Source organism: Delphinus delphis, chromosome 13 (genome assembly GCF_949987515.2).
Source record: "Delphinus delphis chromosome 13, mDelDel1.2, whole genome shotgun sequence".
Classification (NCBI taxonomy): Eukaryota; Metazoa; Chordata; class Mammalia; order Artiodactyla; family Delphinidae; genus Delphinus; species Delphinus delphis.
Genome location: NC_082695.1, coordinates 69253024 through 69279537, shown reverse-complemented (window position 1 = coordinate 69279537; position 26514 = coordinate 69253024). Strand labels below are relative to the sequence as shown.

The window sequence follows — 26514 nt, the reverse complement described above, 5'->3', positions numbered from 1 at the left end:
CCCACACCCCCCCATCATGCTGTTGGACTATCTGGCATGACTCAGTGCTCCCAGGCAAACAAAGGCACACCTGTCAGACATAACATTCCAAGGGCAAAGACCAGACCTTCTCTTTAGTTAAGGCCAAATTCTTTACTGTACACCCTGGTTCCAACATGTTGTTGGTTAATGTTTACTGTATTTCAAACAACTGTGCAATGCAAAACAATCCCTGCAAAACCAACTCTCCAATTGATTGGGTGGATGCAACAAGTTACCTTCTTTATGTGTATTTTACAGAAAGAAAAAAAGCCATTGAACAGCTTTTTAAAACCTTTCCCACCCAAGTATATTTGTAATTTCTTTGTAACAGCTCAGTAGAAAGCCTTGTGTAGCATTCCCTTTGTTGTTTTACCTTTTAGATTTGTGGCTACAGTGGGAGATGGCTGGGTCTAACTCCACAGTGGCGTTTCTGTGGCTGCCGTGGTCCAGGCAGTGGGAGACGGAGGTTGGCATTGGCAGGGCTTTTGAGGTGAGGCTGTGGCCAGGCTGACGGATTTCAGGCATGACGTGAACAGGGGCAGGGCTGCAACTGACTGGACTACAGCAGGGATCAGGACAGAGTACTTGGAATATGGGTTTGAGTGACGGTTGTAGATTGGGCTTAGGTCTGGAGCAGTTAGAGAACAGCTCAGCACCTGGTGAGTGAGTCATCAGGGGTCAGGGCCAGAGCAGCAATGGAGGCAGAATTTCACACTGAGTTGGAGGGAGGACTGGTGGCTTCAGTGGTGCACAGGGGAGTGTTGCCGCTTACCTGCCATGCTCAGAATCTGTGAGTCTGTTTAGATGACCATTAAAGGTAAGGATTTCGGCGTCAGACTATCTGGATTCAAGTCATGGCTCTGCATGTTGGTAACTATGTGATTTGGGTAATTTATTTAACCTTTCTGTGCCTCAGTTTCCACATCTGTTAAATAAACGTAATACTCATTTTCTGTATCATTAATTTTTGCTTCTACGTTTAGAGTTCCCTTCTTTCTTCTTTGAGTTTAATTTGATTTTTCTTTTGATTTTTCTTGAGATGGAAGCTTAGACTTTGATTTTCCATCTTTATTTTAATATTTGCCTTTAGAGGTATAAATTTCCCTGTAATCAGAACTTTTAGTTATATCCCACAAGTTTTGGTGTGCTAAATCTTCTTAAAAGTTCAGTTCAACATATTTTAAAATTTCCTTTTAGAGACATGAATTATGTAATAGTGTGTTTATTTCTAGTTAGTTTTTGGTAACTTCTCCCTAGTTTAAGTCCACTGTGATCAGAGAACAGAACTTGTGTGATTTCAGTCTTTTGAAACTTGTTGAGACTTGCTTTATGGATGGGCATACTGATCGTTTTGGTAATTGTTCTGTAGGAACTCTAGGGGAATGTTATTCCTCAGCTGTTGGATAGTCTTTCATAATTGTCAGTTAGCTCAAGCTGGTTTATAGGTTGTTCAGGTCTTCGATATCCTCACTGATCTTGTTGTCTGTTCTTTTGGTTACTGAGCAAGGTGTGTTAAATTCTCCAACTACAACTGAAGATTTGGCAGTTTCTCCTGAAGTTCTTTTAGAACTTTAGAATTTCTTTAAGAACTTTAGAAGCCTTTTTGCTTTATATATTCTGTGGCTATGTTATTAGCTGTAAGTTTAGGATCGTTCTTTCTTCCTGTTGGAATGCCCTCATCTATAGTAATATTCTTGCCTTTAAGTTTACTGTATTTGATACTAATATCAGCCTTTTGGTTTGTACCTTCATGGTATGTTTTTCTCCATCCTTTCAAACTGTTTTCTTATAGTCAGTGTAAGCCTTTTTGTCCCATTTTTGTTTTTAATCCAGCCTGAAAATCTTTGTCTTTTAATTGAAGTATTTAGCCCATTATTAAGTTAGGTGAAGTCTCTCATTTTACCATTTGTTTTATTTTTAATTCCATCTTTGCCTCTTTATTCTTTCTTTCCTGCCTTTTTGATCTTACCCAAATATTTTTGTTCCACTTTATATTCTCTATTAGCTTTTGAGTTGTGTTTTTATTTTTTGTTTTAATAATTGTTACTTTATGTAGGGGTATGCAAACTCTCCGGAAAGGGTGATATAGTAAACGTTTCTGGCTTTGAGGGCCATACGGTCTCTCTAGAAACCATTCACCCCTGCAGTTTTAATGTGAAAGCTGCCACAGATAGAACATAAACATATAGATATGGCTGTGTGCCAATAAATCCTTATTTAAAAAAACACGTTGCTGGAAGATTTGGCCCACGGGCCATGGTTCGCAGACTCCTGCTTTAAAGATTAATGTATGTTTGACTAACAACAGGTCTACCATATTGGTAGTTTTATCACTTCCTCCTCCAAATGCAAGAACTTTATAACTGTTTAAATAGTTTACTCTTTTCCATTGTTTGTACTATTGTTGTCATGTATTTTATTTATTTCAAAAACTCTCATAAAAATTCCACAGGACACTATTAATATTGCTGATTTAAAAAGCAATATTCTTTATATTTACCCACATATTTATCTTTTCCAGTGTTCTTAGTGCCTTCCTCTATTATTGTACTTCTACTTGGGTTCATTTTAACTTCAGTTTGAAGAATTTCTTTGTATGTTTATTATAGTGCCAGTCTGATAAGTATGACTTCTCTTACATTTTTGTCTGTCTGGAAATATCTTTACTTCATCTCCACTTTTGAAGACTATTTTCACTGGTGAAGTTGGCAGGGTTTTTCTTTTTCTTTTCCTGGCATCTTAAAGGTATCATTTCATTGTCTTCTTCTTTCCATGTTTCTGTTGAAAAATCAGTTGCAAAATTATTTTAAGTGAGTGTATTGCACTGTTTTTTTCTGACTGCTTTAAAATCTACCTTTCCCCCCACCCCCCAGTTATACTAGAATGTGCTTCAGTGTGGTTTTCTATATGTTTATCCCACTTAGGGTTCCTGACACATCTGAAATCTGTTGACGTTTTTTACAAGTTTTGGAAAATTTTACCTATCATCTCTGTAATATTATTTAAGCTCAGTTTCTTTCTCTTTTCCTTCTGGAACTCCAATTATATACATGTCACCATTTTACTGTGTTCTGCATGTCTCTTACTTTCTGTTCTATTTTTTTCATTTTTTCCTACCTGTACTTCAATTTGAATATTTTTTCATTGACTTGTCTTTGAGTTCACTAATCCTTTCTGCTTTGTCAGATCTGTTGTTAACATGTCTAATGAATTTTTAATTTTATAACTTGTATTTCTCAGTTCTAGAATGTGTATTTGATTCTTTTTTACAGATTCCAATCATCTGTTGAAAGTGTCTGTTTTTCATTCATTTTGTTCATCTTTTCTTTACCATATTTATAATATTTATTTAAAAATCTTTTTCTAATAACTCTGATATGCATATCAACTGTGAGTCTGCTTCTTATTCTATTTTTTTTTTTTTCTCTTAACTGTTGGTCACATTCCTTACCTTTATCCTGTGTCTCATGAATTTTTAAATAATACACAGGACATTGTATATAAAAGAAGAATAAATGCTAAAGTTGATTTTATTTTTCCCCAGGGAGAGTAATGGGTGAATAAGTTCAGTCCAATCAGGTCTGTGTTAAGGCTGTCTGGAAACTTCGGTTATAATCTAGTTTCCTTTTGTACCAAATGTCTGAAGGACAAGACCCATTAAATGTTTGTGGTAGTTCCTCTTTCTAGTAGAACTTTGTCGCTTAAGCACCAGATGTTGGGGGTGATTTTACTCTGCCTTTTTATCCCAGCCCTCCTGCCTCCCATGATATCCCAAGACTCAGCAACTGTCTCACTGGGAAAACTGAGACATGGGCCTTGGGGATTCTCTGGATTCCAATTCAACATGCCAGCCCATGTAATGTCACCAAAAACTGTGCTTGTTTCTTTCTTCCCCAAAGACTCTCTCTCATAGCAAGCCCAATTTATAATAAATATGTAATTTCAGCAAGTGTCTTCAAGATAGAAAATAGACATCAATATCAGTTCATCTAAGAAAAGCTCTATCCTTTGTCATATTAAATTCATTTTGTCCTCTTTGCTTTAACAGGTATCCAGTGTCTTTTAACAAAATGATTTTTACCCAGTTGTTGTAGTGGGTCTGATTCTACCTACTAGAGCCTACTCAGGTACAGAATTTGGGGAAAAAAATGTAAAGATAAAACAAGAGACTTACAGGGTAATTTTTTCCTTGCTAGATTGCTTTGGGTTACATCACCAGACTCTGAGGGTTAATCTTATCCTTTAGGAATGTTTCAGTCATAAAATTTTGAGAACTACCTCATTTAATCACTCAGCCTCAATTTTTAATATGTATTTTGTGGATAGTAAGGCATGTCTTCGTATGTTATTGTTGTACACAACTAGGAAAACAAATATAACACAAGGTAAAAAATTGTAAAAGAAACCAATTTATAACTTATAAAGCATTATAAAGATATTAAATATCATAATTATGTTTGAATATATAAATCAGATACTACGATTGCTTTACATTTTCTGTTTTTTTTAAACTACTAATACAAATACCATTCACTGGATGAAGGCCGAGATTAGATATATTTTGACTGAGGCTTGTAGAAGCTTAGGAAAAATATCAGAGTCCCAAATATGTGTCAAATACGTCTCACAGCTTCCCTCAAGCCTATCACAGGTTTTATATATGATCAAAGTAGAATCTAGTTTAATGTATCTTGGACAACAACTTTACATTTGTGAGAGCGATAAAACTCTTCTAACTTTTCTAGAACATTGATTGCCTGGGGAGAGCAAATAGACTCTGACCAAGTTTTGATTGCAATACAAATACACAAATATATCTTGCGGACATGTTATGATCCTACCACTGTGTTGGGTCTGTTAGGCACCTAGACACTAAGTAAATCCTGGACCATCATTTTAGCTTCTTTCTATAACTTCAAATAATCTTCTAACATTTCTTTTTCATTTATTCTTTATCAGTGTCTTATAGATGATATGCTTAACTTTATCAAGTTGGGCTCTTCCATTTAGTCAAATTATTTTTTGTTTTTTAGGTCAAATAAAATGGGTTGAATAATTTTAGCAACTTGTCTGTAATGTTCACTTCTAGGGCTTTTTTTTTTTTTTTAACATCTTTATTGGAGTATAATTGCTTTACAATGGTGTGTTTCTGCTTTATACCAAAGTGAATCAGCTATGCATATACATATGTTCCCATATCTCTTCCCTCTTGCATCTCCCTCCCTCCCACCCTCCCTATCCCACCCCTCTAGGTGGTCACAAAGCACCGAGCTGATCTCCCTGTGCTATGCGGCTGCTTCCCACTAGCTATCTGTTTTACATTTGGTAGTGTATATATGTCCAGGCCACTCTCTCACTTTGTCCCAGCTTACCCTCCACCCTCCCCATATCCTCAAATCCATTCTCTAGTAGGTCTGTGTCTTTATTCCTGTCTTGCCCCTAGGTTCTTCATGACCATATTTTTTTCTTTGTTTTTAGATTCCATATATATGTATTAGCATATGGTATTTGTTTTTCTCTTTCTGACTTACTTCACTCTGTATGACAGACTCTAGGTCCATCCACCTCACTACAAATAACTCAATTTTGCTTCTTTTTATGTCTGAGTAATATTCCATTGTATATATGTGCCACATCTTCTTTATCCATTCATCTGTTGATGGACACTTAGATTGCTTCCATGTCCTGACTATTGTAAATAGTACTGCAGTGAACATTGTGGTACATGACACTTTTTGAAGTATAGTTTTCTCGGGGTATATGCCCAATACTGGGATTGCTGGGTCGTATGGTAGTTGTAGTTTTAGTTTTTAAGGAACCTCCATACTGTTCTCCATAGTGGCTGTATCAATTTACATTCCCACCAACAGTGCAAGAGGGTTCCCTTTTCTCCACAGCCTCACCAGCATTTATTGTTTGTAGATTTTTTTATGATGGCCGTTCTGCCTGGTGTGAGATGATATCTCATTGTAGTTTTGATTTGCAACTCTAATGATTAATGGTGTTGAGCATTCTTTCATGTGTTTGTTGGTAATCTGTATATCCTTTGGAGAAATGTCTATTTAGGTCTTCTGCCCATTTTTGGGTTGGGTTGTTTGGTTTTTTGATATTGAGCTGCGTGGGCTGCTTGTATATTTTGCAGATTAATCCTTTGTCAGTTGCTTCATTTGCAAGTATTTTCTCCCATTCTGAGGGTTGTCTTTTTGTCTTGTTTATGGTTTCCTTTGCTGTGCAAAAGCTTTGAAGTTTCATTAGATCCCATTTATTTATTTTTGTTTTTATTTCTATTTCTCAAGTAGGTGGGTCATAAAGGATCTTGCTGTGATTTATGTCATGGAGTGTTCTGCCTATGTTTTCCTCCAAGATTTTAATAGTGTCTGTCCTTACATTTAGGTCTTTAATCCATTTTGAGTTTATTTTTGTGTATGGTGTTAGGGAGTGATCTAATTTCATTCTTTTACATGTAGCTGTCCAGTTTAGCCAGCACCACTTATTGAAGAGGCTGTCTTTTCTCCAGTGTCTATTCTTTCCTCCTTTATCAAAGATAAGGTGACCATATGTGCGTGGGTTTATATCTAGGTGCTCTATCCTGTTGCATTGATCCATATATCTGTTTTTGTGCCAGTATCATACTGTCTTGATTACTGTAGCTTTGTAGTATAGTCTGAAGTCAGGGAGCCTGATTCCTCCAGCTCCGTTTTTCTTTCTCAAGATTGCTTTGGCTATTCGGGGTCTTTTGTGTTTCCATACAAATTGTGAGATTTTTTGTTCTAGTTCTGTGAAAAATGCCATTGGTAGTTTGATAGGGATTGCATTGAATCTGTAGATTGCTTTGGGTAGTATGGTCATTTTCACAGTGTTGATTCTTCCAATCCAAGAACATGGTATATATCTCCATTTATTTGTATCATCTTTAATTTCTTTCATCAGTGTCTTATAGTTTTCTGCATACAGGTCTTTTGTCTCCTTAGGTAGGTTTATTCCTAGATATTTTATTCTTTTTGTTGCAGTGGTAAATGGAAGTGTTTTCTTAATTTCACTTTCAGATATTTCATCATTAGTGTATAGGAATGCCAGAGATTTCTGTGCATTAATTTTGTATCCTGCCACTTTACCAAATTCATTGATTAGCTCTAGTAGTTTTCTGGTAGCCTTTTTAGGATTCTCTAAGTGTAGTATCATGTCATCTGCACACAGTGACAGCTTTTCTTCTACTTTTCCAGTTTGGATTCCTTTTATTTCTTTTTCTTCTCTGATTCCTGTGGCGAAAACTTCCAAAACTATGTTGAATAATAGTGGTGAGAGTGGGCAAAGTTGTCTTGTTCCTGATCTTAGTGGAAATGATTTCAGTTTTTCACCATTGAGAATGATGTTGGCTGTGGGTTTGTCATATATGGCCTTTATTATATTGAGGAAGGTTCCCTCTATGCCTACTTTCTGAAGGGTTTTTATCATAAATGCGTGTTGAATTTTTTCGAACGCTTTCTCTGCATCTATTGAGATGATCATATGGTTTTTCTCCTTCAATTTCTTAATATGGTATGTCACGTTGATTGATTTGTGTATATTGAAGAATTCTTGCATCCCTGGGATAAATTTCACTTGATCATGGTGTATGATCCTTTTAATGTGTTGTTGGATTCTGTTTGCTAGTATTTTGTTGAGGATTTTTGCATCTGTATTCATCAGTGATATTGGCCTGTAGTTTTCTTTCTTTGTGACATCTTTGTCTGGTTTTGGTATCAGGGTGATGGTGGCCTCATAGAATGAATTTGGGAGTGTTCCTCCCTCTGCTATATTTTGGAAGAGTTTGAGAAGGATAGCTGTTAGCTCTTCTCTAAATGTTTGATAGAATTCGCCTGCGAAGCCATCTGGTCCTGGGCTTTTGTTTGTTGGAAGATTTTCAATCACAGTTTCAATTTCAGCGCTTATGATTGGTCTGTTCATATTTTCTATTTCTTCCTGGTTCTGTCTCGGAAGGTTGTGCATTTGTAAGAATTTTCCATTTCTTCCAGGTTGTCCATTTTATTGGTATATAATTGCTTGTAGTAATCTCTCATGATCCTTTGTATTTCTGCAGTGTCAGTTGTTACTTCTCCTTCTTCATTTCTAATTCTATTGATTTGAGTCTTCTCCCTTTTTTTCTTGAGGAGTCTGGCCTATGGTTTATCAATTTTGATTATCTTCTCAAAGGACCAGCTATTAGTTTTATTGATCTTTGCTATTGTTTCCTTCATTTCTTTTTCATTTAATTCTGACCTGGTCTTTATGATTTCTTTCCTTCTGCTACCTTTGGGGTTTTTCTGTTCTTCTTTCTCTAATTGCTTTAGGGGTATGGTTAGGTTGTTTATTTGAGATGTTTCTTGTTTATTAAGGTAGGCTTGTTTAGCTATAAACTTCCCTCTTAGAACTGCTTTTGCTGCATCCAGTAGGTTTTGGGTTGTCATGTTTTCATTGTCATTTGTTTCTAGGTTTTTTTTTGATTTCCTCTTTGGTTTCTTCAGTGATCTCTTGGATGTTAAGTAGTGTATTGTTTTGCCTACATGTTTTGTGTGTTGTACAGATTTTTTTTCCTGTAATTGATATCTAGTCTCATAGTGTTGTGGTCGGAAAAGATACTTGATATGATTTCAATTTTCTTAAATTTACCAAGGCTTGATTTGTGACCCAAGACATGATCTATCCTGGAGAATGTTCCATGAGCACTTGAGAAGAAAGTGTATTTTGTTGATTTTGGATGGAATGTCCTATAAACATCAATTAAGTCCATCTTGTTTAAGATGGACCATCTTGTATCATTTAAAGCCTGTTTTTCCTTATTTATTTTCATTTTGGATGATCTGTCCATTGGTGAAAGTAGGGTGTTAAAGTCCCCTATATGATTGTGTTACTGTAGAGTTCCTCTTTTCTGGCTGTTAGTATTTGCCTTATGTATTGAGGTGCTCCTATGTTGGGTGCATAAAGATTTACAATTGTTATATCTTCTTCTTGGATTGATCCCTTGATCTTTATGTAGTGTCCTTCTTTGTCTCTTGTTGTAGTCTTTGTTTTAAAGTCTATTTTGTCTGATATGAGAATTGCTACCTCAGCTTTCTTTTGGTTTCCATTTGCATGGAATATCTTTTTCCATCCCCTCACTTTCAGTCTGTATGTTTCCCTAGGTCTGAAGTGGGTCTCTTGTAGACAGCATATATATGGGTCTTGTTTTTGTATCCATTCAGCCACTCTATGTCTTTTGGTTGGAGCATTTAATCTCTTTACGTTGAAGGTAATTAGTGATATGTATTTTCCTATTAGCATTTTCTTAATTGTTTGGGTTTGTTATTGTAGGTGTTTTCCTTCTCTTGTGTTTTCTGCCTAGAGAAGTTCCTTTAGCATTTGTTGTGAAGGTGGTTTGGTGGTGCTGAATTCTCTTAGCTTTTGCTTGTCTGTAAAGGTTGTAATTTCTTCATCAAATCTGAATGAGAAATTTGCTGGGTAGGGTAATCATGGTTGTAGGTTTTTCTCCTTCACCACTTTAAATATGTCCTGCCACTCCCTTCTGGCTTGCAGTTTCTTCTGAAAGATCAGCTGTTAACCTTATGGGGATTCCCTTGTATTTTATTTGTTGTTTTTCCCTTGCTGCTTTTAATATTTTTTCTTTGCACTTAATTTTTGATGGTTTGATTAATTATGTGTCTTGGCGTGTTTCTCCGTAGATTTATCCTGTATGGGACTCTCTGTGCTTCCTGGACTTCATTAACTATTTCCTTTCCCGTATTAGGGAAGTTTTCAACTATAATCTCTTCAAATATTTTCTCAGTCCCTTTCTTTTTCTCTTCTTCTTCTGGGACACCTATAATTCGAATGTTTGTGCGTTTAATGTTGTCCCAGAGGTCTCTGAGACTGTCCTCAATTCTTTTCATTCTAGTTATTTCCACTATTTTATCTTCTAGGTCACCTATCCATTCTTCTGCCCTCAGTTATTCTGCTATTGATCCCTTCTAGAGAAGTTTTAATTTCATTTATTGTGTTGTTCATCACTGTTTGTTTGCTCTTTAGTTCTTTTAGGTCCTTGTTAAACGTTTCTTGTTTTTTCTCTATTCTATTTCCAAGATTTTGGATGATGTTTACTATCATTATTCTGAATTCTTTTTCAGGTAGACTGCCTATTTCCTCTTCATTTGTTAGGTCTGGTGGGTTTTTGGCTTGCTCCTTCATCTGCCATGTGTTTCTCTGTCTTCTCATTTTGCTTTACTCACTGTTTTTGGGGTCTCCTTTCCGCAGGCTGCAGGTTTGTAGTTCCCATTGTTTTTGGTGTCTGCCCCCAGTGGCTAATGTTGGTTCAGTGTGTTGTGTAGGGTTCTTGGTGTAGGGGACTAGTGCCTGTGTTCTGGTGGATGAGGCTGGATCTTGTCTTTCTGGTGGGCATGTCCACGTCTGGTGGTGTGTTTTGGGGTGTCTGTGGCCTTATTAGGATTTTAGGCAGCCTCTCTGCTCATGGGTGTGGTTGTGTTTCTGTCTTGCTAGTTGTTTGGCATTGGGTGTCCAGCACTGGAGCTTGTTGGTCGCTGATTGGAGCTGGGTCTTGGCGTTGAGATGGAGATCTCTGGGAGATTTTCGCTGTTTGTTATTACGTGGAGCTGGGAGGTCTCTTGTGGACCAGCGTCCTGAAGTTGGCTCTCCCACCTCAGAGGCGCATCACTGACTCCTGGCTGCAGCACCAAGAGCCTGCCATGCACACGGCTGTGTGTTGTTCTTCAATCCAGGCTTGCAAATTCATGAAGAGGAGTAGCCCTGCTACTCCAGATATCAGCACTGAGAGGAAGACTATTTTGGGGTTCATGACAGTTTCAGGTGGCTGCATCTCTCATTTCTGAAGACCACATAGTTTGGTTTTCCACAGTTCCGATCCTTTCTTTTCCTTTTAAGTGCTCGTTCTGTGAAGTAACCTCATGAGCGGGTATGGGAGCAGAGGGCGCCGGCAGGTACTGCTTTCACGGGAGCGGAGCTTCAGCGGGAAAGTTCCCCGAGCTCCTGGGCAAACTCTCGCGGACTCCACCTGCCACGGGCCGCGGGGTGGGCAGGAGTGCAGTGTGGGGAGCTGGGGCAGCGCTGACCGCGGTGCTCACCCTCACCCATCTGCCCGACTGGGGCTGTGTCGCCGCCACTTCTAGGGCTTCTTGATGTCATCCCTTTAACCTTTATTCTCCTCGGTCATTTACATTTTCTACTTTTGTGTACTTCTCCACAATGCACTTGTGTGTGTGTGTGTGTGTGTGTGTGTGTGCATGCATGTGTGTGTTTGTGTGTTGACTACAGGTGCTGATAAAATAGATTCTCAATAAGTAGGCTGAATAAATAATAATCCCTTGCATTTTGCATGGAGTATTATAGGGTGCACAGTTCTGTCTCTTATTATCTCATTCAGTCCTCAAAACAGTTCTCTGTAGGAATCCTGTACGTTCAGATAGTGATTAATAAGATAGCTTATTAAAGATTAAAACTGAAAAACCTCAAGAGAGAACTTTTCCTACCCATTGTCCGTGCTAACTAGGTCTAGACCCTGACAGTATTGTCTTTCGTAGATTCTAAAATGCAAAAAACCTGTGGTGTAAAGGCTATTGGACTTTTTATGCTCAGTTCAACAAATGGTAGTAGCTAAGTAGATGTGAACTGGTGAAAATGAAAGTGGTCATTAATCTCAGGTATTATCTTATTGTTTCATGCCTGCCAGTGGAAGTAGGGAAAGCAGCATCTGTAAAATGGCCCATCAGTAGTTCCATTCCCCAACCACTCCCAAGAAACTTACGCTCCAAGTTAAACAGTGTTGGGCTATGCAAATGTCAGCATTAAAACAAATGCCCTAGTATCCTCTTTCAACCAGTTGTGGTCCAGAAGCTGTTCCTATTGAGATATTCTCAATCCTTTATTACATTGGTAACTAACATCTGTGTGGTGCCTTTCATTTTAACATGGTATTTTAGTTTATATTTCACAGTTAATATCCCCAGCAGTTTTGTATAACAAGTACTGTTTTTTACATTTCTTATTTGAGAAAACGGAAGCTTATGGAAGCAAAGTGATGTACCAAAGATTACATGTTAGGATGGTGTCTAGAATTCAAGATTGGGTAAATGACCCATAGGGACACAAAAGAATTGTGTATTCTGTGGTCGTTGGATGTGGTCTTTCACAGTTGTCAGTTAGGTCTAGATGTGTTGTAGATTGTTCCAGTCTTTAATAGCCTTAGTGATTTGCTGTCTGCTTATTTATGTTACTGAGCCAAGTGTGTTAAATTCTCCAAATATGACTGAAAATTTGTCTCTTTCTTTTTTTAGTTCTGAGAACGTTTTTGCTTTACATATTTTGGGGTTATACTATTAGATGTAAATTTAGGATTGTTACATCTTCCTGTTGAAATGACTCTTTAATAATACTTCTGTCTTGAAGTCTAGTATGTCTAATACAGTATCTGATTCTGGATCTATGCAATTTACATTACACCATTGCTCTCCAGAGACCATTGGAATGACACAGATCTTCTCTAAATGTCAGAACATATCAGCTTGTGATAATATGTGGATGAATCATGTACAGAAAATTATAAATTCCAGGTCAAATTTCTCCTGGTTCCTAGCACACCTCTAGCTGGCTTTCAACAGAAGCCAGTTGAGAATACAAACTCATTCTGAAAAGCCACGCCATAATTAGAAAGTTAATTTGCTCACCCTCAAAATCTCATAATGAATACTGAAGCCAAATATAAATTACTTTGTATTGTCCTTTATTTTGGACTCTTCGTCCCTTGATTCCTTCATTAATGTGGATAATTAAGAGTTGAGTGCAGAAGAATGGTAAAGTAATCTTAATTTTCACCTTATTTAAATAGAGCCATTTATTGTTACCCATCTTTGAGACAGCATCCGTTATATATTTGGAGTTAGACGTCTCTGCCTTGGATGCACTAAGGAGCGTGCTGAGCATTTGCGATGGAATTGGACCACTCTGAGGATGAGGTCGTTTGGGAGAAGTAGTTGCAAGGAGTACTGTCTAGGTGCTGAGTTGGCCATCTATTTCCATTGCAATCAATTCTCATCACAAAGATTTCAGGCTCTTCCCAACCTGCCTAAAGGTCAAGCTACTGCCCAGAAAGCAGACAAGGAAACTTAGCGCAGGAAATCTCCAACTAGTAGGTCAGTGGACATCACAGCTTTACTTAATACAATTTCAAAGTCAGTTGCTTTAGTTAAGCCATCAGGGGTCAGGGAGGATGGCCGAAAAAAATGACAGTGTCTTCTCTTTTCTGGATTTGTATTCAGACTAATGCCTTACAGTCAACTTTAATCAGGAATTTCAATTTCTGTATTCCTTCTCCAGCCCCATAGTTACCAAGTCACACCCCAAAGGCATGAGACCTTGGGGGAAATTAAAAACAGCACCTGTTCACAGAAATGTTGGATAACCCTAGCCTAGATGATGATGGGGAAAAACTGGTTGCATTTTATTTCTTGTCCTAATATAAGAGATACCACCTCTCTGTTGAACTTTTCAGTGAATGCTGAATCCCCCATTCCACTACTTGTGTTTCCACTTCTGAAAAATTCTGAGGCTTTTTACTACCTCTAGCTTTATTGAGGGACTGTCTTTAAGCCTGTAATCTTCATTAAACAGTAGCATCAGACATGGAGCTCTATTGGGAGAATGAAGCCTCCATATAATCGATCCCCTTTCTATAAATTTCAAAGGTTGGTTTCAAAATATACAGTGAATATGGTCATTAATTTAACTTTCCATCTAAGAGCAAAAGTCAAAGGTAATGAAGATCCAAACCATTCAATGCATATAGATTCTAGAAGTGAGAATGAATCTCCCTTATGTGTGCATTCATTTGCATTCTTATTAGTTGATCAAAATCTTATGGGAATTAATATACATAGTTAGGTTGGGGGAACAGAAACATAGAGCTTGTCCTGTTTCATCACATGCATTCTGTTTTGGTGGAATCAAGGTGAAATCAAGGTGAATGATTTGGGTTGTTAAAGGGCCAGTATCCACAGTGATTTATTAAGAATCTCCCAGGTTGAACTCCAGTGGCCGTGGCTGCATCAAAGACATGAAATTTCAGAGCCTTATTTCCACATCAGTTGTTAGTTTTCTAAAATATCTTGAGTGTGGACATTTCCACACAGCAACCTAATGTTCTGGTTTTTGAAATGAAAGAATGTACAAATTTAAGTGGTTTGGGGACTGTTGTGCACAGGGCTGGTTATTAATACTGGGTTTATATTCTAGTAAAATTTCCTCCCAAATCATTATTGTTTTGCCACATTCTAAGGAAGTTACAGATTCACAGACTGTTCATATTAAGCAAACGTTAATTTCTCTCCTTGTTCTTCTATCAGCCTTTTGCTCCCACTCATTTCCTCACTCGTTTTCAATTTATAGAACCTGTAAAAGTCAAACTCGGCCCTTCAGCATCACCCTCCCCCCATTCAGAGTCAAACCAACTCAAATTTTTCATCCACATACTATGTTTTTATTTATTTACCTCTACCTGAGCAGCTTTTGTACCCCACGTTCTTTCAGCAGTTACAATTATATAAAAATCTTTGACCTACTTATACTTTTATGTTTATCCATTATTTGTCACCTCGTTCATTCATTTATTCATTTGTTCAACGGATACTTGCTGAGCACCTACTATGTGGCAGGCACTGGTCAATGTATTGGCGCATGATGAAAAAACCAATATTTCACAGCGTCTTGTCAGTCATCCCAACTCAGTTTCTCTTGAATCCAACCACACTCAACTCCTCAGTCGCCCCCGTTGTCTAGTTATTGTTTTTACTAGACTACTGCCGTGACCTTTAACCTGATCTTTCAGTATCCATTTTGGCCCTCTGCCCATCTGTTTTCCACACTACATGCAAAATGAATTTATCGGATTCAAATCTGATTATGTTGCCTATCTCCCAGCTTAAAAGTGTTCAATGACTTCCTATTGCTCCAAAATAAAGTAAAAAAAAAAAAAAGTCTTCAAGCATGGCTGTAAAGACCTGCATAACTTATCCTTGCCTATCCTTCAGCCTAGCTTGTGCCTCTCTCTCTCCCTCTGTACTTGGCCACTCTTTCTTATATACCATGTTCCCTCCCTGCTGTTCCTACCCCTTCAAATGTTCTTTCCATCCCTCCACCTGTTACCTCAGCTCCACTGTCACAACTTCAGGGAAGTCTTCTAAAACCTTCCTGATCGGGCCAGATCCCCATTTCCTGGCTCTCAGAGCACTCAGCCTTTATTCTCTTTGTCCTTCTGACAGCACTCCTATTCTGCATTGTTGCCATGGTCATTTAGGTACTGTCTGCTTCCTCCATGAGATTGTGAGCATCATGAGGGCAGGGGCCAGGTCTGACTGTGCTTTTAGTGTCTAGCACAGAATTTGACGCCCAGTAGGTATTCCACACATACTTATTGATTAATGAATATTTTATCTCACAAGAGTTAGAATCTGAACCTTACGGTGGTTCTTAAGGTTGAGTGGGTGGATTCAAGGAGGGCAGATGGGTGTGGCCATCAGGAGCTACACCAGCCCTCTGAATTTGTATGCATACTTCTTTGTGCTTTTGGATTTTTCAATCTTTTTTGTGATTTTGGGAAAGAGTGCATAGATTTTTATCAGATTCTAAGAGGAGAAAGTGCCTTAAAAAGGTTAATCAGTACTTGAGGGAGACTTGGAGATTTTATTTTTGTTCATTTTCTCACCCTTTAAGATTGAGCTACTCACACAACCTTTATTTCATGGGTAATGTGGCACGATATTTATGAAGGCCCAGAAGGATTGTGCTTAGTGATAACATAAGCAAATTCAGAAACACTAGGAGTTGCCATGAATTTGAATGAGAATTCAGCTTGAATTTGTTGCCCTGAGTTCTTTGTGTTTTTTGTTTCCCATTAAAGAGCAGAGACCTGGCCACAAGCAGGTGAGGATTAAATTGCAGAGACAGGATGATAGGTACACACTTATTGCTAAGATTCAGTGGTCCAGTGGGAATCCGTGACTGTTGGAAGTTAATGCAGAATGACAGATGGATGCTTCGAGTGGATTTTTTTTTTCCTCTCACACAAACAAGCCACTAATTAAAGCATTTTATGTTTATATAGTTGTCACATCCAATAATTTAGAATTATCCTAATTTAAAACAGCATTTAAGAAACTCTAATTAGACTTAATATTATGAATTTTCAAGTACTCATGTTCTCTTTTCCTGATTAAAATGAAGAGGAAAAAATTCCCCCACATCAGCCAGCCAGCACCTGATTCTGGAGGTGATGGTTAACTTAAGGTGAGCATGTGGTTTAGACACTGAAAATGGGGAGAAAAATCTGACATTCCTTACTCATTTTCTCATTCAAGTCAGGGAGCAGATTATTAATTTTCTCAAGTAGTTTTGCTCATGTCATAAAATATGAGAAGAGTGTAGCTTTAAGGAATTTACAAATCTCAGTAGCTCCCGAAGTGTCACTGGTTTAAAAATCTTGTCCATCTCTAAAAAAGTGGGGAAACAGTAAACACCACATAAAAAAATTTAGGATGAATTTGTTTCAATACTCTGTTTTAAAATGAAAGTTGGAATAGATTTGATGTATATGGAGAGAAAGGTCATATATATATATATATATATATATATATATTTTGTGTGTGTGTGTGTGTGTGTGTGTGTGTGTGTGTGTGTGTGATTACAACCCCCAAAAGAAATGCAGGTAGCTAGCAGTCAAATCTCCACCACTTTAACTGCAAAAGTTGTGCCAATTAAAGATGCTTGGAGCTTTCCAAACTCAAAATGATTCTGTCAGTACTTTTTCTTCAATTATTCTGAAGCACTAAATGTGAAAACAAATCTCTTAGATTACCACAGGGATGGAAAAAGAAGAGCTGGAAGAAAGAGCCAGGGACAAATCACAACAAAGCATAGAAATGTCAACCTTCTGGTACAAGCATGGGGCAGGGTTCCTGAAGAAAGATTTTTCAGATGGAAAGTAAGGGGAACGATTTCCATTTCCTGTCACCCAGCAGTTTTATTCTTCAGCACATACTCAAGAGAAACTCTCAAGCTTGTACAACTGGAGATGTGTAGAGGATGGTTCATAACATCTCTGATAACAGTGAAAGTCCAGAAACAATCCAAATGCCCATCGGAGACTGGATGAATCAATGGAGAGTATTCATACAATGACATTATATGGTAAATTAAGTAAACTACAGAGTGACCCCACGATAATGGGTGGATCTTGGTGATATATGATTAAGTGAAAAAAGTAGGTTCCAACATATTATGGCATGATAACCTTTTTATTAAGTTGGAGAGAACTAAGATGGCACAAGTGAACTGAATAAAAAGAAAAGTAAGGGAATTATGGGTATGGAATTTAGGGTGATGGTTACTTTGGGCAGATGTCGGGGAGGCAGGAATTTGAGATAAGGAGACACCATTGGTGGTGGCTTATCTTCAAGGTCCTGGCTTGTTTTGGGTGATGAGTTTGGAGGTGCTTATTACATTATTAAAAATAACTAAAGAAAGTGGGCCGTGCATGAACCAATGATGAATGTGTGTATTGAACTAAAAGAACCAGTTCAAGGGGAAGGAAACCCCCAAAGGATACTTTGTGAACTTCCTTATTCTGAGGCTGTGAGTAGGTTGGGAAAAGAACTAGGAAGATTCTGTCAAGTTGCTATTGGTTTTCTTTCATGGAAAAAACAAGTTGATTAATTGAAATAAAGAAAGTGAAACCACAAAATTCAGAGACTTGGGATAAAGATAATGAGACAAGTTAAAATATAAGATTTATTTTTCCCAGAAGAATTACAGAGAATGAAAACTGGGGATTTGTGCATCCTATTCTTTAGGGCCAACTCAAACTCTCACTTCTTCTATGCAGACAATATTTTTGAATTATTATAGAGAATAAAGAATTTTAAACATACACAAAATTAGAGCAGTATAATAAACTCCCATAAGGTACACATCTCCCAGATTCAACAGTTCTTTTATGAGCACACTGTAATTTTACTCACTATTTCATACATTTTCCCTGGTGTTCTGGAGGCAAATTCCAAATACTTTATTATTTTACATGTAAATATTACAGGATGTGTCCCTAAGGACTAATTTGTGTGTCTAGAAACAAATTTCCACAGGAATGGTTTATAATTTTATAATCTATCCCAAGATCATATTATTATCACATTTTAAAGTTTTAGATATTTAACCATATATAATTCATTTTTATGTTAGGTATAAGAAAGGGACCCAGTATAGATTTTTTAAATAGAAAGTTATGTCATCTGCAAATTAAGTTTTATCTCTTCCTTTTAAATATTCACATCTCTTATTTCCTTTCCATGTCTTATAGCATTGGCTGGGTCTTTCAGAACAATGCTGAGTAATTCTGGTGATTCTGATCATTATTGTTCTGTCTTTAATGCAAATGCTTCAAAATTTCAGTATATGAAATTTACTGTAGGTTGATACTGTTTATCAGGAAGTTTCCTTCTCTTTTTTACCTTTTTAAACTTTTTTAAAAATAAGAGATAAATATTGAATTTTGTCAAATGCTTTTCTATCATCTATTTAGAGGATAATGTAGGTTTTCTTCTTTATTCTGTATTAGAAATAACATTAATGAATCCCCTAATGTTGAACTATTCTTGAATTCCTGGAATAAAATCTACTTGCTTGGGCTTTATTATTCTTTTAATACAATATTATTGAGGATTGGTCATCCATATTATTAAGTAAGATGGCTCTGTACTATTCTTTGATTTTGGTTTCAGGAAAAGGTTAGCCTTGAGGATTCTTTGGAAAGATTTCTATTTTTTTCATGCTCTAGGAAGGTTAAGTAGCATATAACTCATTTTTAAGATCATTTAGGCTTGATGTCATTTTGGAGGTCAAGTCATGCCCCAGATATGTGAGTGAACTTACTGTTCAAACATGCTGCTCTTTTCATACTTGCAGTCTCTCACCCAATATTTACTCTTTCTCCAAGTATTTCCCATCCAATATTTACTATTTCTCTAAGTTGCATCGAGAATGAAGTTTGCATTTAGCAAATCCTCCAGGTATCAGGACCCACCTGCCTTAGAAGGCAGCAGAGAGTTATAAGTAACAAAAAAACTTTTTGTTTTTTTTTCCCTGTAGCATGCTGAAATTTAAACCAAGGCATTTATTTATGTATGGAACAAGAGTGAGCATGTGTTTTAGCGCCATTTACCTTTAGCTTATACAGAATCACATCTGGAACCTGGAGTTGAACAGCACCATGTTTACAGCCCATTACAGTGAGGTGGGAGCCTCCACTTATAGATTAATGCTCTAGCCAGCTTCCCAGCTAAAACACACATTAATTTGTCTCCATTGAGAGTAGATCTTTGTCTCTATCTAGTTTCTTACCTCTTCTGAGAGGTATAAGAGGTCATTAATTTTTTTTCTGTTTGGTTGGAGAATGTTGCTATATGCTTTTTTCCCCCCATTTTGGACTAATCTGTATACTACTTTTATTATTATTCCATGGGTATTTAAAAAAATATATTTATATTAGCCTGCTGTATATATGACCTACCATCAAGGTTCCAGCAACTTTAAGGGGAGAGTCTGGTGACCAAAGAAGCAAAGTCTTATTCCAAAATGACATTTGTTTGGAGAGCTACACCCCTCAATAGGATTGTCCTATTCTTTCTTACCGAGTCTGTTACCTGCTGCCCACTGGACCTTGCTTCCCCCCACAAATGCCCCCACCCCATCCTGTGTTTAACACTATATTATCCTGCATTCTTTGGAATTTTTATCACTTGTTGAACTCTCAAATTTATTTGTTTGTGTACCTATTAATTATCTGTCTCTCCACTGAAATATAAGCACCGAGAGACCAGGGACTTTGTCCATCTTATACTCCATTGCATTCCCGGTGCCCAAATTAACTGAGTACTCGATAAATGAATATAGGGCTGGTGGCGAGAATCTGGAGGCCCAGCACCAGCTGTCACCAGAGAGGGTCCCTGAGATCTCTCACCAGTCAAGGCAGGTCATTGACTCCCCAAGACTTGCATGCTGAAGATGGCATGGGTCTTCCCAGGCAGGATTTGGGGGATGTTACATGTCAAAGTTTTTGAGGGTGAGTAAGAGCTTCCTAATTACTTTAAAGAGGAAGAACGACACGTGCAGTCAGCCCATGAGTCCTTGCAAAGCAACCTGCCTGTCATCCTTACCTGTCTGTTCATTCACTGTGCTAAGCTTTTCAGGTGTGAAAGTGCGGCTTCTGAGCACGGGGATAGTTGTTGGTATCATATAATCAGAGGCATGGTTATGACAGGGAACATTCTGTACCTGTCTTTGATTACTTGGGTTAGCTTAACCCCAATTAAGGAAATGGGGCATTCACCTGCTGAATTCACGGTGGGCAGATGGAGCTGACACAGCTGTCTGGGACGCCAGGTGGAGAGAGGGAATTGAGACCCAAGCGAGAGCACTGTCTTCTCACGGAGCCACTGTGCCATCTGCTACTCTATGACTGTGTTTAAAAGGAAGCGCTTTAACTCTTTCAGGGAACAGCTTTCCAGGACAGATGTTGCTATGCAAATCACCTGAAGGGGTGTGAACGTTTTTAAAGGAAGGGGAGTACGTTACTCCCTTCCTCTGACAAGAGCAGGAAAAGAACGTGGAGCAGCGTGTGCACATGGAACGTTGTCAAGACTCACTTGACGCCTGTGAAGAGGCCGGAAAGAGTTGTCTCGTTTTCAGATGGGAAGCTAGGGCAGCTGAGCCAGAGATGTGGTTGGTGTGTGATATAAAATGGAACACAGGGGAGCGAAGAAAAAAATAACCGGCTGGTTTTAGTTAACTCTGGAGAATCATGAACCAATGGCAGTACACTTCTCATTTTGCCCCGTGGATATGTGTGGCTGCTTAGCCATACGGAGTGGAATTTTCCACCTGAACCAATAGATTAACTCATGTTTATTTAGCTAATCCATTTTGCTTTTGGGTGTCACCTGCTCTTCCATTCAGCAAACTGAGTATTTAGATAAAGCTTTGTGCTGGGTACTATCAAGGATACAAGGACAAATAAGATAAAGTTCCTGCTTGTTTAAGCTGGTGGAGGAGTTAGAGACATGCATAAACAATTCTAGTACACAGTCAGACTTTGGTAAATTCTATGAGAGATTCTTCCTTTTGTGTGCTTTGAGGTTGTCCGAATCTGGGCTAGGGACTGAAGTGTGAATTCTGTTCTTTTCTGATTGAATTTACCCCTGCCGTCCCAAATTAAATTCTCTAAGCAACTTCAACTTGTCTAACTCCCAAGTTCCCTTTTTAATAGCTAGAATAGGAAATAGGTAAGTTCTGGGGGAAAAGACTATGGCTGGCTTTGTTGCTGGGGAAGAAGGGAGGGCCAGTTGTGAAGAGAGATATGGAGGGATGTTTATAGAGAAAGCCTAGCTAATATAAATTAAGAAAAGGAATCTTAAAGCCATTTAGTCCTCAGGGTGATTCTGGGGAAACAAAGATGGTTGTGCTGTGGAGGGGACTTATGGGGTGAGCCAGAAGATGTGTAGTCCAGGGAGATTGTGAATTCCAGGAGGAGAAGCAGGGCTCTGACCAGTTCTCTGTCTTGGGACAGGGGCTTGGCTCACATGAATCCATCTTTCTGTCTACTGGCTCACAAAGTAGCGTGGAACCGACCAATACAGGCACTCAAGTCTGATGAGCCCTGTTCTGAGATTTTGGACTCTCATGGCAAGCTGGTGAAGGGAGGGTGGGCATGGTGGGTCCTTGGGGACCACTGCTGTCAGGAAGCCCAGTAACACAATATACCATAAAGATTTCTGTCACCAGCCTTCCTTCCTTGTGAATGACTTTCTGTTCTGTTTGTACAAACCTCACATCCTCCCTTTGTTTCCTGTGTTTGTCTTCTGCTCCCATGTGTGGTATTTCCCATGCTTTGGTCATGGAGATGGTTTTTAAAAATGTGTTCCTGTTGTCAGACCAAAGCCTGAGCAGACAATGAATCTCCCTTTAGGCAGAAATGTGGATGCCACGTTGCCTTCTGTGTAGCACTTTTAAATCATCCTCTTGTCAGCAACTGAGTTTGCTGTTTATCCGATTTTCTTCACTTTCATTTGAGCCACATTTGAAAAGTCAAAATGTTTATAGATACAGGAGAAAGACGGTAATAGAAAGGCCTGCACTTACATTTCCCAGCTGTTACCCTACGCTTTGTACTCCATTTTCTGATATGGAAAGCTCCAGAGAACAGTGGCAACATAGACCTGGCCCATGTAATTGGTTAGGCTGCAACTTACTAGGGTGTATTAGCATCCCAGGACTGTGTCTCTTAAAACATGGCGTTTGGTCTCTATTAGCCCTTACCTTGCCCAGCAGAATGTGGTTGATTGATTGTTCTGAACTGGATATCTGGCCAAAGGTAAGGAAATATGAATCTTTCTCTTGGAAACTAAAGTTCCTAACAATGATCCTCTATTAGATTAACAGATGAGTCGTCTTTATAGTTCTTGGGAAGGTCTAGGAACTTCTACCCCTGAGGTCCCATAGGGAAAAGTTGACTGAGGAGATGAATGATGGAGAAAGGAGGAGAAGGAAGAGAGGCAAGTAGAAAAGGAAAAAGAGGTCTGAGCTTCTGTTGTGTTTTCCTGCTCTCCCTCCTTCTTCTTCTGCCCTCCTTTGCAGTCCCCTTTCCCCTCCCATCTATTTCCTTCTAGATGACCTCCTCATCTGTTATTATATACATATATCTGACCTCTCTTGGCTTCTCTAGTTTGCCAGGTCTGTCCATTATCACCAGTCAGCCCAACTGAAGCAGACTGTTCTCTCAGTATGGCTTCCTAGTCTTTTTTGTCTGTCCTTTGGTGGAAGGGCACCTTCTGCACTCCTTGTAGTGTTGGAGGGCTGTAAATCATTGGAACCTCCTGTCCCAGGCTGATCCATTAGACTTACACATCCCCCTGGCCAGAGATTTTGGCTCAGAGTGGATGTATGATCATTTTGACCCAAGCAGAGCTGTCAAGTCTTCCCTGGGAGTGACTGTAGAAAGAGAAGAGACAAGGTGTTTTTTTTAGGTGGTTAAAACTGGGACAGGTAAAAGTCTGTCATGGAAATTTTGCCTGGCACATAGGATGTTGCTCTGGAATGTAAAGTCAAGATTTAAAAATAGAGCTATGAGTTGGAAAAAGAGAAATAGTTCTGACACCATGACATCACCGTCTGAATTCCTGGATCTCCGACCATGACTGAAGCCTGTTCAACACCCGAATTCCCCAGATACAGGATCCAAGAAATGTCCTTTTTCTTGCATGACATTTGGTCCTGTCCAACACATCAATAAGACATTTGGTCTATACCATAAGGTGTTTGACATTTGGTTCTGTCCAAAACCACTTGGCATGGACCAAATGTCTTATGGATGTGTTGGACAGGACCAAATGTCTATGAACCATCCTTTTTGTTTAAGCTGATCTGAGCTGTTTCTATTGATATTATGAACTGATTAGCACAAGAAGCAGCAAATGGCCAAGGAGTACAGAAGGCTTTCTACAGGTTTCCTCAGGTTAACCAGAGTTGGTTCTGCTTAGTTACTACCAATAAAATCCTAACCAATACTTTAGGAAAGTAATATATTCGGAGACAACCACCTAAACTACCACAGCCAGTGCTCTGCTTTGCCAGCTGTCCAAGACTTGAATACAGTCCCACGGAGTTGTTTACAAAGATTGTTTAACTGGCCTCGTGTCCCCTCTGGTTTTCATTTACTTAACTCATTATTTGTGTCAGACTTGGTCTGTTGATCTCAGCACTGTCCCTGCTCTTCTTCCTTTTCTTTTGTATTCCAGGGGCTAAAATCCTGGAAATTAAATTTCTCAAATTCCTAACCAAAAGGGTTCCTGTTAGATTCTGCAAATAAGAGTCACTTTGGTGAGGTCTGGAAGGCACATCGAAGGGACAGCCATTCTTCTCCAGCATCCGCTGTGGAAAGGTGTGTAGGTGTCAGAAGATGGCAGATGTGGGGGTTTGTGGGTAGTTTCTGGGGTCTTTCTGAAAGTCACTTCCTTACTGCAGGTAACCGACATGATTGGCAGCAGCTTTGAGCTGCTTCTAGGCATCTTCCCAAGGACTACCTGTTGGAGCTATAGGCAGCTGAAATCATTGGCAGCAGACACCCTCTGATTCTTGACTTTTCTGATTTCCTGAGAGCCAGCAGCCCTCCTGACCATCACTCCTACAGCCCTCCCAATGTCTATGCAAGCCTCCAATTTCCTGTATTTAATCTCTTCTTCACTGAGATATCTAGGGTGGCTTCTGTTTGTCTAAAAGAACCCTGACTGAATCATTTTCTCTCGTATCGTGGTATGGAGAAGGATCAAGAAAGATCATGCAGTGAAGGTCAAATTGATCACCCTTCAACTCTGAAAACTGGGAAACTACTACTGTCTCTCCTCCTGCTAGAGTGAAAGTATTTATCAAATCCAGTCCACTCTAAGAGAGCTCAAGGGGAAATGATCGGTTCCATTGTACACTCAGAAGGCTAAGTCTATTTTTCTTTCTTTTTTATTTTTAACATCTTTATTAGAGTATAATTGCTTTACAGTGGTGTCAGTTTCTGCTTTATAACAAAGTGAATCAGTTATACATAAACATATGTCCTCATATCTCTTCCCTCTTGCGTCTCCCTCCCTCTCACCCTCCCTATCCCACCCCTCTAGGTGGTCACAAAGCACTGAGCTGATCTCCCGGTGCTATGCGGCTGCTTCCCACTAGCTATCTATTTTACGTTTGGTAGTGTATATATGTCCATGCCACTCTCTCACTTTGTCCCAGCTTACCCTTCCCCCTCCCCGTATCCTCAAGTCCATTCTCTAGTACCTCTGCATCATTATTCCCATCTTGCCTCTAGGTCCTTCTGACCAATTTTTTTTTTTTTAGATTCCACATATATGTGTTAGCATATGGTATTTGTTTTTCTCTTTCTGAATTACTTCACTCTGTATGACAGACTCTACATCCAACCACCTCATTACAAATAGCTCAGTTTCGTTTCTTTTTATGGCTGAGTAATATTCCGTTGTATATATGTGCCACAACTTCTTTTTTTTTTTTTGGTTTTTTTTTTTTTTTTAACATCTTTATTGGGGTACAATTGCTTTACAATGGTGTGTTAGTTTCTGCTTTATAACAAAGTGAATCAGTTACACATATACATATGTTCCCATATCTCTTCCCTCTTGCGTCTCCCTCCCTCCCACCCTCCCCATCCCACCCCTCCAGGCTGTCACAAAGCACCGAGCCAATATCCCTGTGCCATGCGGCTGCTTCCCACCAGCTATCTACCTTACTACGTTTGTTAGTGTGTACATGTCCATGACTCCCTCTCGCCCTGTCACAGCTCACCCTTCCCCCTCCCCATAACCTCAAGTCCGTTCTCTAGGAGGTCTGCATCTTTATTCCTGCCTTACCCCTACGTTCTTCATGACATTTTTTTTTTCTTAAATTCCATATATATGTGTTAGCACATGGTATTTGTCTTTTTCTTTCTGACTTACTTCACTCTGTATGACAGACTCTAGGTCTATCCACCTCATTACAAATAGCTCAATTTCGTTTCTTTTTATGGCTGAGTAATATTCCATTGTATATATGTGCCACATCTTCTTTATCCATTCAGCTGTTGATGGACACTTAGGTTGCTTCCATGTCCTGGCTATTGTAAATAGAGCTGCGATGAACATTTTTGTACATGATTCTTTTTGAATTATAGTTTTCTCAGGGTATATGCCCAGTAGTGGGATTGCTGGGTCATATGGTAGTTCTATTTGTAGTTTTTTAAGGAACCTCCATACTGTTCTCCACAGTGGCTGTATCAATTTACATTCCCACCAACAGTGCAAGATGGTTCCCTTTTCTCCACACCCTCTCCAGCATTCATTGTTTGTAGCTTTTTTGATGATGGCCATTCTGACCAGTGTGAGATGATATATCATTGTAGTTTTGATTTGCATTTCTCTAAGATTAATGATGTTGAGAATTCTTTCATGTGCTTGTTAGCAATCTGTGTATCTTCTTTGGAGAAATGTCTATTTAGGTCTTCTGCCCATTTTTGGATTGGGTTGTTTGTTTCTTTGATATTGAGCTGCATGAGTTGCCTGTATGTTTTGGAGATTAATCCTTTGTCAGTTGCTTCATTTGCAAATCGTTTCTCCCGTTCTGAGGGTTGTCTTTTCGTCTTGTTTATGGTTTCCTTTGCTGTGCAAAAGCTTTTAAGTTTCATTAGGCCCCATTTGTTTATTATTGTTTTTATTTCCATTTCTCTAGGAGGTGGGTCAAAAAGGATCTTGCTGTGATTTATATCATAGAGTGTTCTGCCTATGTTTTCCTCTAAGAGTTTGATAGTGTCTGGCCTTACATTTAGGTCTTTAATCCATTTGGGGTTTATTTTTGTGTATGATA

The 26514-nt window shown here is 38.7% G+C and overlaps 1 long non-coding RNA gene across 1 annotated transcript in view; it reads left to right on the top strand.

Annotated features, from left to right (window-relative positions):
* The first annotated feature begins 659 nt into the window (after window positions 1–659).
* Window positions 660–26514, top strand: part of LOC132436291 (uncharacterized) — a 296497-nt gene continuing 270642 nt past the window's right edge. The window contains exon 1 of the long non-coding RNA XR_009521759.1: window positions 660–838. This is a non-coding gene — a long non-coding RNA (uncharacterized lncRNA). The remainder of the gene's footprint in view (window positions 839–26514) is intronic.